A 316-nucleotide genomic window follows, 5' to 3' on the forward strand; every position below is an offset into this window, starting at 1 on the left:
TCGTATCTTTCTGAGTATAGAGCAAAGTACATTCATCGGGAAGGAATCATGCGACATGTCTTGTGAGAGGTTTGCTTCGAATACCCCGGGACTGATCTCATCTCCGTGGCACCCGCAGCGGACAGAAACCGCAGAAACTCGAGGCGTGGCAGCAGAAACTCTACTGGGGAAGATTTTTGACGCTACATCTTTTCTAATACTCCTAAGGCGACGGCCCTAGGAGAAATCATGGGCCAGAACGAAGCGAGGTTTACGGCCTAACAGCGGTCAGTAGAACAGGATTTCGTTGGACACTGCAGCCAGGCCGCACTACTTT

Source organism: Cystoisospora suis (assembly GCF_002600585.1).
Source record: "Cystoisospora suis strain Wien I chromosome Unknown contig_1941, whole genome shotgun sequence".
NCBI classification, from domain to species: Eukaryota; Apicomplexa; class Conoidasida; order Eucoccidiorida; family Sarcocystidae; genus Cystoisospora; species Cystoisospora suis.